Raw genomic sequence first — 18,855 nt, 5'->3', positions numbered from 1 at the left:
GTTGGGCTGGTCATCGCCTGCTCCTTCTGACTGATGTAGGTCTGAATGTAAAGTTTCAAACTGATTAATAGGTATTAATCTGTTTTCTAATGTTCACACAAAAAGAGCTTTTACAATGTGATTCTGCATTTGATTCCTCCTTGACTGGGGGGTAAAGAGAAATAACTAGCAAGAGAGACAGAGAGAAACTTTTCAAAGTTGAACTGATTGTCCAAAGCCTTTTTGTTGTCAAATTTTAAATCATCTATTACTCACTGTAATCCTTTCTATACCCACCTCTGTATGACTTCACAGAGCATCACTGCCAAAGAGTATTCTTAAATAAACTTCAGCTGGTACAAAATGCGGCAGCCAGAGTTCTCACAAACACTAAAAAATTTGATCACATCACCCTAGTCTTGTGGGGAAGATGGTGGCGCAGGAGGTAGTGCTATCGTTCGGCAACTGAAAGGTTGCAGGTTCGAGCCCTGGTTCCTCCTGACCCCATCAAAGTGTCCTTGAGCAAGACACTGAACCCCAAATTGCTCCCGGTGTGCAGGTTGGCACCTTGCATGGCAGCCTCTGCCACCGGTGTATGAATGTGTGTATGGATGGGTGAATGTGAGGCATAAATTGTAAAGTGCTTTGAGTACTCGTAAGAGTAGAAAAGCGCTATATAAATGCATTCCATTTACCAACAAAATAAGAGGGTTGCAGGTGAAAAAATTGAATGTAAAATTTGACAATTCAGGTTTTCAGCACCATGGACAGCAGCCTACTGTTGCTTAAAAGGCATTATTATGCTCACTTTCAGTTTATAATTTTATATTTATGATCTACTAGAATAGAGTATGCATGCTTCAGTGTTCAAAAAGCACATATTGTTTTCTCATAATGCACATCTCTATTCACCCTCTGTCTAATCCCTCCCCCAATGAGTCCAGTGTGGTTTGATTGGTCGGTTTACCCTTCATTCCCCTGTCTTTCAGTCTGCAGACAGATCCTTGCAGGTAGGCAGACAATAAGGATTGTGTTATGAGGTGACCTCATCATGTCATGGAAGTAAGGGCTGGAATTACAATGAGGTGTTTTAGGCAGATGAGAGATGAGTGGTTTCTGTGCTGAGAGTTACTCCCTTTGCTATGTACTTTGCATCTAAAGACTTTGCAGACCGTTTACATGCAGCTGAAGCCATATAACACACTAATAGAAAGGGAAAAGCATAATAGGTCCCATTTACTGAGTGTTACAGCAATATGCAATATATTATTTTATATATAAATTTCTTTTGATGTTGACCAGAAGTTATGTGATACCTCCCCCCCCAACTTATCAGATAAGTAAGAGCTGCTGTCAGCTGAGACAAGCTGGTGTGATTCGTTTCAATTCAATATTATTCGTGTCGCGCATTTTCACAACATTACATTGTCTCAAAGCACTTTACCTTATCCCTGCCCAAAGCCCACAGAGAGCAAGCCAGTGGCAAGGAAAATCTCCCTAGAAGGAAGAAACCTTGGGAGGAACCAGATTCAAAGGGGAAGTCCATCCTGCAAGTGCTGGCAGAGGAAGTGATATGAGCAAAATGGCAAAGTCCCAGTTCACACTGTCCATATTTTAAGATTAAAATGAGTAAAAAGTGGGCGGTCCTGATTTCGTGTCTTACATCACACTGCAAGATGGTCACTGATTGGTGGGCTCTGAGAGGAAGCTGTGATCTGAAAACCACAAACCATTTACATTTCATTTTGAAATATTTAAAAAATATTAATTCAATCAGAATATTTATTAAATAAAAATAATTACGAAAATACATTAAATATATATTTAAGAATTAATAAGCAACGCAATAAGACTTTTACTTTCACTAATTAATAAACCAATATTAAACTTTGACCAGCAGGTGGCAGCAAAGCACGTGTGAAGAAGAGGCCATCAGCGGTACAAAGCACTGGCTGTACAGGTTCCAACACTGCAGACAAACCTCCCTGTTTAACTGACTCCTATGGTATGACTAGACAGATTGAGCAGGGCCGCATGAGAGAGGTCTCACTGCAGTTAGTGTAACCATTTATTTTACAACTCATCTGTCTCATTCTGCTTCATAAAGGTCACACCCCACTTCCAGCTTCCTCTGACGCAAGGAGATTCGTGCACAAATGGCTACAGCTTAAACTGAAACAATAATGATATATAAAAAGACATTTCATACAAACACAGCATAACCTTGCTGATAAAGCCTTGCGGTTTGTGCATTTATTTACACTAATAGTGGGTGTATGCTAATTATATTAACAGGATTAATAAGCGTGTATACTTAATCAGAATTCCCTAAGACCCGTGCTTTGTATCGGCCCCTCCCATTTTGACAACAACAAACTACATGTCACTGCAGGGCTTTAGAGACTAACTACTCCAATAATTGCGTAGTGATATTGAAGATAGTCATCGACTACGCCCACTAATCATGGCAGCCTTAATACATATATCAACAAAAGTTTTAATACGTATTGTCTCTGTTTACGTGATAACGAAGACCTAAATATATATTTGCTTTAAATATGTGACTCATGTTACAGAAAATATAAGTAAACCATGAGGACAGAAAAGTCACGGAATAACAGGAATGACCGACATATAGTGCCAAACAGACAAGGTGCAAAGACTGTACTCATAGTACAAACAAAGTAAACGTAGTGCACTATGTAGGGTAAGTTGTACATTTGTTTGCACTTTGCAGCTTACCTTGCGTTGACTCTTTGTAGTACGGTCCCCACGACGGTGGTGGAAATATAAGGGGCTGGTTATCAGAGGGCATGGATTTTGTGGCAGTTTCTATATTGGCGTTGCTGGTGGAGGGAGCTGCATTTGAGGGTTTGTATTCAGCAATGGCTTGAATGCCCTGTGTATTAAGGCGAACTCGCGGACGATTACATCTCTCACACAGCATAGAATTAATAAGACTTGTTCACTGTCCTCCAGTTACTGTAATATTCTGGGAAGTTGTGATTGTTCAACTCCACTGCGCACAGTTAGGAGCAACTCCAACTCCACCTAGCAAACATACGTACGAGGTGATTGAGGTATGGAATGATTCTGACCCTGTATGGACGAATCATCCCCAAATTCTATTGCGTCCATGATTCACCCATATCATTGTGCCAAGGTTGAGCAGCACAACATGTTTTTCTAAGCCTCAGATCACAAGACCAGAGGATAGTGAGGATAGCTGAGAAGATCATTAGAGTCTCTCTTCCCTCCGTCATGGACATTCACATCACACGCTCCATCCGCAAAGCCACCAACATTGTGGATGACCCCACCCACCCCTCACATTATCTTTTCACCCTCCTAGCGTCTGGAAAAGCATTCAGGCCTTCACACCCAGACTCAGAAACATGGAGTCAGACTACTGAACTCTCAGGGACTGATCTGATACCACACACACACACACACAAACAGGTCTGTAATTATATCTTCGTGGGGACTCACCATTCATTTCTATGGGGAAAACTGTAATCCCAACATGACAACCTTAACCTCTACCCAGCCCTAACCTTAACCATAAGTAACCAAACCAAATACAAGACTTCTGGCATCTTTAGTTTTTTATTGTATTGACAGATCTTTGTGGGGACCTGAAAAATACCCCCAAAGCATCAAAATAACAGGTTTTTATCACATTGCGGGGGACATTTGGTCCCCACCATGTAATATAAACCTAATCCACACACACAAACAGACACACACACACACATGTGCGTGCACACACACACACACAGATTAGGTATCTGAGTCTTTGTGGGGATTCTCCATTCATTTTTATGGGCATAACCCCAATCCTAACTATGGCAATCTTAATCCTTAATCCCTACAGTAGTAAGCAAGAAGTAACAGTAAGTAACCAAACAAAATACAAGACTTTTGGAATTATTATTCCTTTGATTGCATTCACAGAATTTTATAAAACTGAGTCAGTTTTTTCTTTTGGGGACCAAAAACATGTCCCTACAAAGTCAAATTAACGTGTTTTTATAACACTGTGGGGACATTTGGTCCCCACAACATAATATATACATGACCACCCACCCAAACACACATAGACACACACACACACACACACACACACACAGACTGGCTTACCTATATAATCTATAGATTCTTGAATGAAATATCTGCAAAGCAGCTATTATGGCATGGCCTTAGGTTTGAACATGCAGTTTTTAAGGACACTGCACTAACTATAAACGAAACACTGCACTTATTCTGCCCTCACTTCAGAGTGTCCTACGCTTTCTTCAGCTAGGCAGAGAGATAACTCGTCCATGCACGTCGTATTTGAATGGTTTATTTTAATGCTTCATTCGCTTGGACAGTGTGCCAGGAACAGAGTAAAACTAAAACACAAGAGTACATATAATAGATATAAGAGACATATAAGCATGAATAATATCATAAATTTACCCCATAAACCAAACAAAGGTCCAAGAGCATCACGAATTAGAAAAAAAAGAAATCCCAATTTAAATATGTATTAAATTTCGCCATATTTCCTCAAAGATATGCATAAAATACAGTTTAACAGGTATAGTTGTAATCATACTCACAGACGATGCCTCCAACATATAATTGCGTGTAGGATGGCCTTAGATGCACATATTAACTGGTGCACCATGTGTTTCTCTGTTGCTAAACATAGAACTAACTCAACCCAAAGGGAAGTGGCGCTAAAGGCAACCCCAAGTAACAGCACCACCTGCAGGCTAGGAGTACATTAACACAATAACAGAACACTCCCCGCCTGGTATCCAAGGGATACCATCAAAAAAAACAGCACAACATGAACACATCATTTAAGCCTCTGAAGGAAGAAGTAACACAGTCTCGGTGACTGGACGAAGGAATGTCTTCCACGTGTCTCTTTTGGTTGTCTTCACCTCTACCTTCCTCACCTTCCCATCCTCACTAGCGAAGGCATGTGTGACTACGCCTATAGGCCAGTCATTCCTTTTAACCGTATTGTCCTTCAGCATCACAAGATCACCCCTTTGGAGGTCCCTCTTATCTCCTTGCCACTTCCTGCGAGCCTGCAGGGTCGGAAGGTACTCCTTCCTCCACCGGTCCCAGAAAATGTTGGCGAGGCTTTGGACCTGTTTCCACTGACTTGCGTACAGATTACTGGCATCAAACTCCCCTTGGGGAGGCGGGAGCACCCCGACCTTCTGAGTGAGCAGTGTTGCTGGTGTTAAGATGAGAGGGGAATCTGGGTCAGTGGACACCGGTACCAGCGGACGAGAGTTCACAATAGCAGAGACTTCGGCCATGAAGGTGGTCAGGACCTCATGAGTGAGCTTGGATGGGGCTATCTTTGCCAACATTGAATCAAGAATACGCCTGGTGACTCCTATGAGCCGCTCCCAGCTACCCCCCATGTGCGAACTGTGCGGAGGATTGAAGACCCAGACGCATGTGTTTTTGGATAGGTAATCTTGAAGTTTCCTCTCAATGAAGACTGAGTCCATTTCCAATTTCCTACACGCGCCGATAAAATTCGTCCCACGATCTGACCTGATTTGCTTAGCTGGTCCCCTGATTGAAAAGAACCTTCTCAGGGCATTTATGAAAGAAGAGGCGTCCATTGACTCAAGGACTTCAATGTGGATGGCCCTAGTGCTCATGCATGTGAATATCGCTGCCCAGCGTTTGCCTGTAGCCAAGCCTCCTCTAGTACGGCGAGCAGCTACCGTCCATGGCCCAAACACATCTACTCCTACGTGAGAGAATGGAGGGTCTGTGTTCAGGCGCTCTAATGGGAGATCCGCCATCTTCTGTGTTTCCGTCCTTCCACGTAGCTTCCTACAAGTTACACACTGGTGGAGTATGCTGCTGATGCACCGTTTCCCACCTATGAGCCACCAGCCAGCAGTCCTTATGGCACCTTCAGTTAAGTGGCGTCCTTGATGGTGAACCGTCTCATGATAATGACGTATGAGCAAAGTTGGAACATGACTCCGTGCTGGAAGAATGAATGGGTGGATTTCGTCCCTTTCGAAGTTAGCTTGCGACAAGCGTCCTCCAACTCTAATTGTCCCACGATCGTCCAGGTATGGGTGCAAGTTGTACAGCACGCTCAGCTTGGAAATTGGCGAACTGTCTTTGAGGGCCTTTATCTCCCCACTGAAGGCTCGCTGCTGTACACTTCGGATTATAGCAATCTTAGCCTGATTCAGTTCTTCTGAACTCACACTGTCACAGATGTGCCATCCCTTGCAGGTGGCTCCTTGTCTAAATGACTGGGCAACATGTATAAGGTTTTTTACTGCGCGTAACAGTGACTTCCAAGTCGAGAACCTTTCAAAGCGTTGTGGGTCTAGACCTTTAGCGGTGACAGCTGTAATGTTGTTCATGACCTCTGGATGAACTTCGATGTCTGACCCTGGTTCAAGTAGGTCAAAGGACTCATGTGACACCTCTAGCTCAGATTTGAGCAGGAATGGTGGTCCTCTCAGCCACGTGCTGTTAACTAGGCTGCTTGCCGGGACTGACCTTGTGGCTTCGTCTGCAGGGTTTCGATCACTTCGAACGTACCGCCACTGATCCGGAGTAGTCGACTTCCTTATTCGTTGCACACGGTTGTTCACATACACATAGAATCGCCTTGACTCATTGTGAATATACCCTAAGACAACTCTGCTGTCTGAGTAAAATATCACTGCGTCAAATCTGATGTCCATCTCATCAATGACTGCGTCGGCAACTTCCACTGCTAGTACTGCAGCACAGAGCTCTAGACGTGGGACTGTGATCTCTGGGCGAGGTGCAAGTTTTGTCCTCCCAAATATGAATCCGACCTTTGCTATCTGATTTGAATTGATGGTTCTGAGGTATGCCACAGCCGCGATAGCCTTTATGGATGCATCACAGAAAACATGCATCTCCCTTTTGTATGCTTGGCTGATGGAGGCAGGAGTGTATTGCCGTGGTACCTCGACTTGTTCAAGCGCAGAGAGTGAATCTTCCCACGTTTTCCATCTGTTGTATTTGTCCTCTGGCAGAGGTGCGTCCCAGTCACACGACTGCAGGGTAAGCTCTCGCAACAAAGACCTCCCCTGAATACTCACCGGGGCAACAAAGCCTAGGGGGTCAAAAAGACTGTTTATGGTGGACAGAACTCCTCGCCTGGTGTAGGGTTTTCCTGTCACTGACACCCGGAAGGTGAACAGGTCTCTGTCTATGTCCCAGCTCACTCCCAAACTTCTCTGCATTGGAGAAGGCTCCTTTTCCCTGTCAAGGTCTTTGAGCCCTTTAGCCAGATCCTCTAGTGGGAATGCTCTCATCACGCCTGGTTTGTTGGAGGCGATTTTATGCAACCGCAGGTTTGAAAGACTGAGCATCCGCTGGGTGTTGTGAAGAAGGGCTATAGCTTGCTGCTCTGTAGGTACAGATGTGAGCCCATCGTCCACATAAAAGTTTCGCTCAACAAAGTGCCTAGCTTCCCAACCACAGCCACTTTCGCCATGGAGAGCTGCTTTCCTGAGCCCAAACATGGCCACTGCTGGGGACGGGCTGTTGCCGAAGACATGTACACACATACGATATTCTACTACTTCATCATCGAAGATGTTGTCGCGGTACCAAAGGAACCGCAGGAAGTTACGGTGATCTTCACGAACTACAAAGCAGTGAAACATCTGTTGCACGTCTGCTGTCACGGCGACCAATTCTCTTCTGAAACGCATCAGTACGCCGACTAAACTGTTATTCATGTTGGGTCCAGTGAGGAGGATGTCGTTGAGTGAAACACCGCAATACTGGGCGCTTGAGTCAAAGACCACTCGTATTTGTCCTGGCTTTTGGGGGTGGTATACTCCAAATATCGGAAGGTACCAACATTCGTCTTCTGGCTGTACAGGTGGAGCAATCTCTGCATGTGCGTTTTCAAAGACCTTGCCCATAAACTCAACAAAATGTTCTTTCATTTCAGGATGCCTCCTGAGCCTGCGGGTAAGTGACTTAAGGCGATCCTCTGCCTGCCCACGATTGTTCGGTAGCCTTTGTCGGGGGCTGCGGAAAGGGAGTGGTGCGACCCAGCTGTTGACATTATCCTGATGGAACTCCTTCTCCATTATCCTTAGGAAGGCAAGATCCTCCATTGAAGGGGCTAGTTTGTCATCATCCTTGGTATAATAGAAGATATGATCGCTTGTTGAGTCCTTCAGCATGGCTGGTGCCCACTGTTGTTTTCTATGTAAAGGAAAGAGGTTCGGAGGTGAGTTGTAACCTTCTTTAATGTGCATGGAGCTAGAGCAAGGGGTCATGCAGCTGGGACGTCCATTCTCGAGAATGTTAGTCTTAAACGTGTGTACTGACGTAGGTTTATGTGCACCCCGAAGGCAAACGTCACCTATTATTACCCATCCAAGGGCTAGACGTTGCGCAAAGGGAGCACCAAGTGGTCCGTTGCGTTGTTCTAGCACTTTGTGAACTTGGATGATGTCTCTTCCCAGAAGGATGAGAATTTGAGCGTTTGGATCCATTGCTGGAATCATGCTAGCTAAGGCTTTAAGGTGGGGCTGATGCGCTGCTGCATCCGGTGTTGGAATTTCTGCCCTATTGTCGGGAAGTTCGTCACACTCAAGAAGAGTGGGAAGGGACAGACATGTCTTCCTGTCGATGGACTCCACCACAAGTCCTTTAGCTCTCCGACCGATGACATCTGAAACACCAGAGCACGTTTTAAGGGTGTAGGATGATGCATAATCGGTAATCCCAAACATGTCGAATAGCGTCGATCTAGCCAGAGATTTATTGCTCTGGTCGTCCAGAATCACATAAGCCTTTATCTTCCTTTCAGGTTGACCTTCAAGATAAATGTTTACGAGACATATTTTAGAGCAAGACCTCCCTGATAAGCCATTGCCGCAGACTTCAGTACAGGTGGTAGTGGCATGTGAGGTGGCGGAGGTCTGATCTTCCTCCCCGCCGTGACTGGTCGAAGGGTTGACTATCTCCTTGCTTAACCATGGAGCTGGGCCGTCGTGGAGTGCCGCAATGTGCCTGTTGCTGTCACACTCAGAGCACTGTATAGCAGCTCTGCAGTCCTTTGCCTTATGGCTCGTCGAGGAGCAGCAGCGAAAACATATAGAGTTTTCCTTTAAGAAGGCCTTTCTCTGCTCAAGTGACTTCCCTCGAAAGCCCCTGCATTTGCGCAGTGGGTGTGGCTTCTTGTGGAGGGGGCAGTTCTTATTAAGGTCCTCAGTGTTCTTAACAATATCGTTGCCTTTCATAAGGCTGCCCACTTCTGTCTTGTGCACAACAATTGAGGCATGTGCCGGCCCTTTAAGCGGCTTGTTAGCTCTCATTGGAGGTGCACTGGTAGTCACCATTTGGAAACTCGGATCGTTCCTTATTCGAGCTTCTGTACGAACGAAACTAGAGAAGAATGAGAAAGGTGGAAAGCCCACACGATGTTTCTGTTTATATCTGGACCCTGTCAAAATCCACTTCTCCTGTAGGCTGACTGGAAGCTTCTCCAGGATGGGACTGATGCCGCGAGCAGTGTCCAGGTAGGACAAGCCAGGCAAGTAACCTTCGGCCTTGGCTGACTCGAGTTCATGGAGTAAGTCCCCTAGATCTCTGAGACGTTGGGGCTCCCTGTTAGAGATCTTCGGGAAGCCCTCCAGTTTCTGAAACAGAGGCGCTTCTATTGCTTCGGCTGATGCATAACATTCTTCCAACCTCTCCCAAACCCTGTTAAGTGCTATGCCTGGGTATCTAATGTGCACTGATCTTACTCTTCTCACATGCTCAGCCGAGTCAGGTCCTAGCCATTTAATGAGAAGGTCGAGTTCTTCACTTGGCTTCAACTGTAAACCTTCTATGGCATTGTGAAAGGTGGATTTCCACGATAAGTAATGCTCTGGTTTATCGTCAAACCTTGTCAAACCTCCTGTCAGAAGGTCTCGTCGAGCTAAGAACCTGGCCAGATCGATGACACTGGATTCGGAAGGATAGACTGCACTGATCTTGGATCTCTCACCAGCTGGGAGGGTATCCCTGTGGTGAGTTGGTAAAAATGACCTGGCTGATTTGTAAACTGGTGAATTAATTGTTCCTCTATCGACTTCGGTTTTCTCTCCTAGCTTGACGATGTCCTCCCAGGGCATGGACTGCTGATGTGGAGTACATTGAGGTGGCATGTTCATGACTGGAGAGAAGCAGTAGGGCTGATCATTCCTCTTAACACAAGATGGTGTATACATAAAGTCAACTTGTGAATTGCATTTTTGTGAGGCAGACTGGTTAGCTTTAACAAAATCCATTTGATCTTGAACATACCTCCTTGTGTTTTCAGACGAATTAATGGATGCTGCGTGGTGGGTGCTAACCTGAGAGAGCTGCTCTGAGTTGGCTACATCAGCAGCTGTTTCAAACACAAAGGCTTCTGCAATAGCGACTTCAGCCTCCCTTTCGTGTCTGAGTGCCTCTAATGTAGCTTCAAGACGTGTTTCTTCCACTTTAAGCTGCGCCTGTTTTACCTTTACTTCTATCTCCCTTTGTGCATAAGCAGCTCTCGCCCTCAATGCTTCAGCCTTAGCACGAGCTTGTATAGCAGTTTGGCCAGATGAAGACCTTTGTGAGTCTTTAGATGATTTAGTGGAAGAACGTGAACTCACGGATTTAGTTTCACTCATCCTTACTTCTGCTGAGGATATTTAGTTAGTTAATACAGGAAACGCTGAGAGAGAAAGTGATCCACCTCTAAGCTGCAATCGCAGATGGCCGTCTTTTTACTATTCTGCCCTCACTTCAGAGTGTCCTACGCTTTCTTCAGCTAGGCAGAGAGATAACTCGTCCATGCACGTCGTATTTGAATGGTTTATTTTAATGCTTCATTCGCTTGGACAGTGTGCCAGGAACAGAGTAAAACTAAAACACAAGAGTACATATAATAGATATAAGAGACATATAAGCATGAATAATATCATAAATTTACCCCATAAACCAAACAAAGGTCCAAGAGCATCACGAATTAGAAAAAAAAGAAATCCCAATTTAAATATGTATTAAATTTCGCCATATTTCCTCAAAGATATGCATAAAATACAGTTTAACAGGTATAGTTGTAATCATACTCACAGACGATGCCTCCAACATATAATTGCGTGTAGGATGGCCTTAGATGCACATATTAACTGGTGCACCATGTGTTTCTCTGTTGCTAAACATAGAACTAACTCAACCCAAAGGGAAGTGGCGCTAAAGGCAACCCCAAGTAACAGCACCACCTGCAGGCTAGGAGTACATTAACACAATAACAGAACAGCACTAATTCTAAAATGGTTTTATGTGAACTTTATTTAACATAGAATAAAAAAGAAATCAAACCAAAATTTAGTCTCTCGAAAAACTTGTATATGACATATCTTCGAAATTTAAAATACCAGGATACAGAATTTGAATAACAAGAACTATAGTCTTCCTTCTCAAAAGCGTGAACAACTATCTGAAGACCTACTAGTTCCTGAATTGTTGATGTTGCCTATGAAATTCGCTGAGAGTTGACGTCGCCCTACCAAAGTCGCAAAAATGCTAATTGCGTCAACCAGCTATGGAAATACAGCGGCGGTACACCCCCAATACAGTGGTATTACGCATTACCGTAATGCTGCCTAGCAAAAACATAATGTCATAAAAAAAATTACAGACAGACATTATAGACAGAGCTGCGTGGTTTCCTATTGACAAGTAGATATATGATTTGGGGACTGAAAGGCGGCTAGATATCCAATCACGCCCAGCTACAGTAAGCACAAACTGAAGATACTACTCCTGATTGGACTAGCTTCAAATTCGTCCCGCCCTGACAAAAAATTCTTTGTTTTCATTCGTTGAACATAATGTCAATACATATCTTCATACTATTCGACCAATTAAAACTCTCGGTGGTTTCCATAGAAACAAAATAATTGCAGTTTAAAGACAAACTTTCTGACAGAGAGATGGCGCAGAGGTGAGCAGCATCTCTTCTTATGTTTCTTGCTATTTCTTCAGATTATGTTTTGTTAGCATATTTAATTCTATATTTATTTTTATGTCCTGATATAGTACATGCAAATTTTGCGGCACAATATCGTTGAAATATATATATATAATTAGTTGTTTAAACTGTAGATGCTGTGGCCATTATTCTAAATATGGTTGTTTACATTTAAATGGTAAGAGAATATATTTGTGTTAAACTTAAAAACAATAAGTCTTATGGTTGATATGATTGGTTATACTCATCCGGCCTGTGATAATGCATTTCATCTGAAGATGTTATTCTGAAAAGATCGCCTATACGTTTACTTTTTAAATGTCCCATGTTCTTGAAGTAAGATTAACTTTTTGCTAGGTTCGGTATCATGGTGATGTTATAGCGTATCGAAGCAGCGTCATAATTTCGCAAGCTTTACTGTATTGTGAAGCAGTTTTAGCAATTCGGTCGTTACTGCCGGAGTAGCCTCGACGCCACGAGCAGCTAATGAAGGCTCCATCTCTTTCCATAGGCATTCTTGATGAATAGCATTTAGGAAAGAAGTTGAAAAAATACCGTGCCTAGTTTGGCTTTGCGAGTATCACATATGGCTAGTTAATTATTAGTTCTTATTTATTCACCAGAATGAGAATTGCGAGAGCTGTTTCCTGGACCAACGACCAGTACTGGGGAGCCTGGGACCTGTGGGACGAGGTGATCGACTGGGGAGATAAGGAAGGTTTGGAGGAGTACTCACCAGCGACACCCCCCACTGTCCAGACTGGGGAGGTTATGGGGGGACTGGGAGGTGTGACTGACTGGTGTAAGGGAGGGGAGGGTATGAGCATGAAAGGCTCTGAGACTCTTCAGAGCAATTACGGCCTGACATCTGAAGAGTGGGAAATTTATAAGACGTACTACCTTCAGAAAAAGAAGAAGGTCAGGAAGAATAGGAGCACTCAGGGGATAGATGAGGTAAAGGGTGCGATTAGTGGGGAAAAGGTGGAGCTGGCAGAGAGGGAAAAACATGTGGGGGTGACCTCCAGTGTACAGGTGGAGGCCGCAGACCTGAATGTAGGCATTAATAAAATGCAAAATGGAAGCAAGGGGAAGCAAGGTGAGGTGGGGGTGAATGTGAAGGTGGTTAAGGTGGAGGGGGGGATAATTTCCCTGAAGGCAGAGGATACGAAAGGAAATGTGAAGGTGGAGGCTGTGCAAGTCCAAGTGTGTGAGTTTGGGCTTGCAGAAGTAAATTCTGGGGATGTAAATGTTGAGATTGTGGGGGTAGAAGTAGGGGAGGTAATTATTGAGGGTGCGGACATGGTGAGTGATGTAACCATATTGGAAATTATAGTAAATGATGTACTAGTTGAGATTATAAATAGAGAAGGAGGTCAGGAGGAAACTGGCGGTGTAGAGATAGATGTGGGTCAGGTAGAGATAGAAGAGGTAGAAGTGGTGGGGAATTAATATAAAAGTTGAGCGTGTAGAGCTCATTACATAGAGAAGAGCCAAAATACGAAAAAGATGAAGTTGTGGTTCTGCTGCTGCTGTTTAGGAAACATTAAATAATTGAAACAGTATCTAAGATAATAAATCAAGTATGATAAATTTTGAGATATGTGGAATGTTTCATAATAATGTTTAACGTTTATTAAGAAAAAAATGTATATTTCTAAGTAGATTTGTAAACTGCTCTTTAAAGTATTAATTTTCAGAATTCCAGAATTTCCAAAATCTCCAGGTAATTTAATTTGATTTCATTTTGTTTAAACTGCACACACATAAAAATGATTAGCCCTGTTATGTATTTGTGTTTTATTTATTGTTTATTTATTAAGCACCCTATCCCTCATGGATGGCATGTTGTACAGGTCACCTGTGTTCCCATAAACTTTAACTTGTCTTGCAGTCTTGTTCCCCCCACACCCTCTGCTTTTTCCCTTCCTCTGTTTCTATCTTCACTCCAGGTCCAAGACGTTTCCAGCCCACTGTCCTTGGGAAAAGCCACCATCCGTGGCCACCGCTCCGGTTTCTCTGGGCCCTCCTGCCCTGCAGGCCCCTCGGGCCCCTCTGGTTCCTGTTCCTGCCCCCGTCCATGTCCTTGCCTTGCAGGTTCCCCTTCACCCTCAGGTCCCAGGCTTGTGGTACCGACGGTGTCCCTCCCCGCCCTATGGTCCCGACAGCGCCCCACTGCCTTACCATCCTTTCGTCCTGGTCCTAGTTCTCTCTTACCCGATCGTGATCCGTTTCCTTACTCCTGCGTGGTCTTCTCCTGTCGGGTCAGCAGTCCATATGGCTCTTTGCCCCGCTTGTGTCCTCTATCTGGCCCCGTTAACGGCCGTTCTCGTCTTCCCCGGCTCCTGTAACCCACACGAAATGTTTCTTGTCCCGTGTTATCACTCGTCTGTGGACCTGTCCTGGTGTGTGATGTACGTTCTATCATCCTGGTTGTCCCTAGTCTGACCCCAGTTCTCCTAGTGGTGTCCCGTCTTGCCCCCAGAGTGCCCTGTGCTGGTGTTGCCCCTGCCTACCCTGGTCTGCCTCGTCCCCTAATGGTGTTCGGTCTCTGCGCCCTTGTCCCGCAGCAGTGCCCATCTGTTGTCTTGTCCTTGCCTCTTCCACTGTGTCTCCCATCTTAGTGTACGTATAGCCTGCTGTCTTCCCCGCTGTCCCATCTGCTCCCTCACATGCCCTGTAAAAAGTGTCCTTCAGTCCTGCGATCCTCAGTCCAGTCATTGATGTTGCTGCCTGCATGTGCTCCCCAGTGTGTCCTGTGTCTAGTGTTCTTGCCTGATCCTCCCTACCCTGTTTGGACCCCTTGTGGTCTGTTTCCTTTGCCCTTCCTGTAGTGTAGTTTTCTTTAATAAAGCCCCTTTTGGTTTTCCTCCATGCCTGTCTTAGCCTCTGTCCTTGCCCTCGACGTGACACCATTACAGTGTGACCAGGTAAATGCTTCTAGCTGGACACCACACTACTGTAAATGCTGCTGAAGGCTTACCTCAGTTTATCATTATTCCCTTCATCTTGAAAGAGAACAGCAGCAACAAGTGGGAAAATGATTAAAAAGTAAAGAACACTGTTCTGTTAGTAAGCTTCTTAAGGTAAAGTCATTTTAAATAATAGTAGTTACTGATACTTTATTAATCCCTGTGGGGAAATTGTCTTTACGCCTCCCTCAACTTGCTCTTCATAGAGTAAGCTCTCCATAAAGGGCAGCCACCCATAGTGGCGCCCAGGGAGCTGGGGGTTAAGGGCCCTGCTCAAGGACCCGCAGACATGCTGAGGATGGGTTTGAACCGGTGACCTTGTGCTTACAGGCACACAGGCTCAGCCCACTGAGCCATGAATACAGGTATGAGATTCGCTGCTGAAAGTTGCAACACTGGCACAAAGCTTCAGCAGCAGAGATGTATGCGTGTGCCATGTTGTAGCCGATCAGTGTAAACACTACCCAGACGTGCTCTTGTTTATTTCAATCACAATGGGCGTATTCACATATTTCTTTACCCAGTACCAACTGTCGGATTATCATGTTATTATCATGGGAATAGCACGATTTGCAAGTGGGCAGGCGATCAGAGCTGCTTCGAGACGCCAAGTCAGTCACTCTTGTTCTTCCTATTTGTATCACGAAGCTGTAAAAATATATTTAGTTTCTACCTATATATATATTTGAAAAGTAGACCGTCCAAGGTTTCTGAGGGTGTTTTTTATATGACAAAAACTCGCAGAGTTATTTAAACGGTTTGGGTAAATTTCTGTCAGATCCCACCGGTGGGACGGCCGACTCCAGAGGGTTAATATAGCCCCTTTTGGTTTTCCTCCATGCCTGTCTTTGCCTATGTCCTTGCCCTCGACGTGACACCATTACAGTGTGACCAGGTAAATGCTGCTAGCTGGACACCACACTACTGAAAATGCTGCTGAAGGCTTACCTCAGTTTATCATTATTGTCATCGTCTTGAGAACAGCAGCAAAAAGTGGGAAAATGATTAAAAAGTAAAGAACACTGTTCTTCTTAAGGTAAAGTCATTATTGGAACTGAAATTAGAATAATGAAATACATTCAACAGAATGGTTGTCCATCCATCCATCTTCTGAAACTACTTTATCCCAACCAAGGTCACAGGGAGTCTATCCCAGGAACAATGGGCACAGACAGGGACCAACCCTGGGCAGTTGCCAACACACCTCAGGGCACACGCACACACAACTACAGGGCCAGTTTAGACTAATCAATCAACCTATCCTGCACATTTTTGGACCGTGGGAGGAAACTGGAGCCCCCAGTGAAAACTCACACGAACAGCGTGCAAACTCTACACAGATAGGACCCAGGACCAAACCCAGGACCTTCTCGCTGTGAGGCAGCAGCACTAACCACCGCGCCACCCTGTTGAAATGGTCGTTTGTAAAATAATACATTCAGGTTATGTTATTGTAGATCTGGAACGTGGTGTTAAAATGTAGTGGTGAACTTAAGACTGCCCATTCAGTATCGCTGTTCTCCTAATGATAGACACAACAATTAATATTAAATATTTTATATAAGACATCCGGAGGCTGCAGGACATCATCCAAGCAGCAGAGAAGCTCATTGGCTGCAGCCTCAACCTCAGTGATTCACTACCTGCCCCAAGAACAAAAAGGCGACCTGGCGAGATCATCGCCGACCCCTCCCACCTCAGCCATAAACTCTATCAAATTCTCTGTTCTTGGGGACGGATCTGATCCATCAGAACCACCAAATCAAAAGAAGAGCAAAGCTTTTTCTCCGAGCGGTTGCTCTGCTCAACACCTGATCCGCACTCTGCCGCTGGACTACTGGGCACTTCACTCTATATTTGAATTTATTTTATTATTACATATTTTTTTGCTTCTTTAAAACTAATCCCCTGCTTATTGCCTTTAGACTTTGTTTCAATATTTATTAGGATAGAATAGAGAGATAGAGACACACCTCAGAATAAATGAAGGCGATCAACTACACAGTTAAATGTCCAACAACCCAACCTAAAATCGACCTGCCCAGATGCACAGTCTTACTCTAAGGCTGGTGGAGAATGATGGAGGGGGTCCACTGTTCACCTGGCAGACGTCCTGAAGTCTGTTTCGACAGGGATTCCACAATGAAATTGGCTTGTTGCATCTTGGAGCTCGTCTGGCAGAGACGTCCTTTGCAGGGTCTCAGGAAGGGATTGAGTCAACCCAATAAAGCAGAGAGTGCTCTGGCCACAGGGTCTTTCTTCCCAAACATAAGCATATACAACATATATATCCATATATAGATATAAATTTAACTGAAGACAAGAAATATATGCAGTTACCAATGTAAAACAGGCATGCATACATACAGGAACTATACATAACAATGTAAACTATAGATATGGGTATGGTATCGGAATGTGCAGTGCAAAGTGGCTGCTGCTTATCAGTCCAGAAAACTTAACCTATACATGACAATATACATGCATATGAGGACCGTAGGGAAGAAGAAACTGCAGCATGAAGTGACTGGTGCTTATCAGTCCAGTATAAAAAGCAGGTGCAACTGCATGTAAGGTGCAGAGTGCAGTGAGCTGGGTGACCATTACCATAGTGCCTGGGGTGGGGGCACAGCTGGCAGAGGGTGGCAGTTGCTGGGGGTACAGACTGTTCCGGAGTCGGGATGTTCTGGTATTAACACTCCAGTACCATCTGCCTGGTGTCATGAGACTGATGATTTGTTGGGTGAGGTGTAGGCAGTGTAGACTACAGAAAGTGTAGGCATTGGTGAGCCTCCTTAACCAGCCGCTCCATGGTCTTTAACCAGTTTAGATCCTAAAACCAGTTGAAACAAGCAAAGCACGCAGGCACAGAAACACAAAGTAAGATGACTGAACAAAGCCAAGGCGGAGAGGGAGGGAGCAAGATGCATAAGAAGCCTCACAATACGTTGCTTAATATGATGAAGGGCAGCTCTGCCCCCTGCTGGTGGGATGGCAACAGCTGTTCAGTGAACATCTGCTTTAATTAAGTTCTGCATCATTTTCATTCCAGTGCTGGAAATGCTAGGAAACATGGATGGGTGATATGTAGCTTAATTAATTAATGTAGGTTAATTCATGTCAAAAGAAAGAAAGCTGAATTTTACACCACTGCATACAGTTAATTAAGAAGTTTAACCTTTTGCATGGCTGGATAGGCCAGCTTTACAAATACCAAACTGAAATTCACTAAGATGATTTCGGTCCAACTCGCAATATGCAAGGCTCATTTCAGCAGCATAGACACATGGTTCGAATTACGGGGGGAACTGGGGGGTACAGTACCCCCCGATCAAGACCTAGACCCCGCCAAAGAGACAAAAATAGCAGTTTGGGGGGGTTTTCTTTTGTTGTAAAGAAAAAAAAAAAAGCTAAACTCACCTTGCAGGAAAATTTCTATGTAAAACTATTTCAGACACCGTACTATTTTAACCACCTCGGCGCTAGAAGCAGCTTAGCCAGTCGGTTGCATCATTCATTCTCATTTACTGACCTGTTCATTGTGTTTGTCTGTCATGGTGCTGTTTGTCGTGCATTGGTAAGTGTAAATAGCCAGCAGAAGTCTAGCCTGTTGAAAATCTGTTATTTTACAACCTTCATTTATTCGTTTAAGTGTTTCATCTACTAATGCAAGCTGACGTCATTATAAGTTGAATTACTTACCATTGTACTTCTGAGGCCGGTACAGTCAACGTTAGTCAATTTAACTTGCAAGATAAGCTAAGTTCTCTATTTAAAACAGGCTTATTTGGTGAGGTAAAATCGATCATGGTCATTTTCCAAGGAGATGAACTCCCTATGTTTTCATTCTCATTTTATCATGAATAAATT

This window comes from Paramormyrops kingsleyae, unplaced genomic scaffold, assembly GCF_048594095.1.
Source record: "Paramormyrops kingsleyae isolate MSU_618 unplaced genomic scaffold, PKINGS_0.4 ups28, whole genome shotgun sequence".
NCBI classification, from domain to species: Eukaryota; Metazoa; Chordata; class Actinopteri; order Osteoglossiformes; family Mormyridae; genus Paramormyrops; species Paramormyrops kingsleyae.
The sequence above is the reverse complement of the archived record's forward strand: the minus strand, read 5'-3'. Positions refer to the sequence as shown.